Below are 428 nucleotides of genomic sequence, written 5' to 3' on the forward strand. Positions count from 1 at the left end.
AAGCAGAAGTCTCCCCTTGTCTACCTCTTCTCAGGGGTCTTCACTAGTTAACACACCCACAAAGTCATAAACCAACATATATCTACAAATTATCTTCTTAAAATCTGATTTCAAACCTAACTCTAACCTTAAATTAAGACCAAAAAGCACATTTTTGTTTTTATAGATTTTTTACGATATAGCCCATTGCATTTGTGGCTGTGTTATCTGGTTGAAACTCTTCTCAGGTCATGGTGGCCTCTGTAAATCACCACATCTCCTCCTGTTGGTTTGTAGAAGGTATTACATCATGTGTTTATATGAAATAGGAATGATGAGCAATAGGAGTAGAGGGCTGAAAGGTGAACAAACCCAATGCACCACCAGTTATATCTGGTCTGCTATATATTTACATCAAAGATTGTCATGAAAATTATGTTGTAGATCTG

This window comes from Coregonus lavaretus, assembly GCF_964263955.1.
Source record: "Coregonus lavaretus genome assembly, chromosome: 13".
NCBI classification, from domain to species: Eukaryota; Metazoa; Chordata; class Actinopteri; order Salmoniformes; family Salmonidae; genus Coregonus; species Coregonus lavaretus.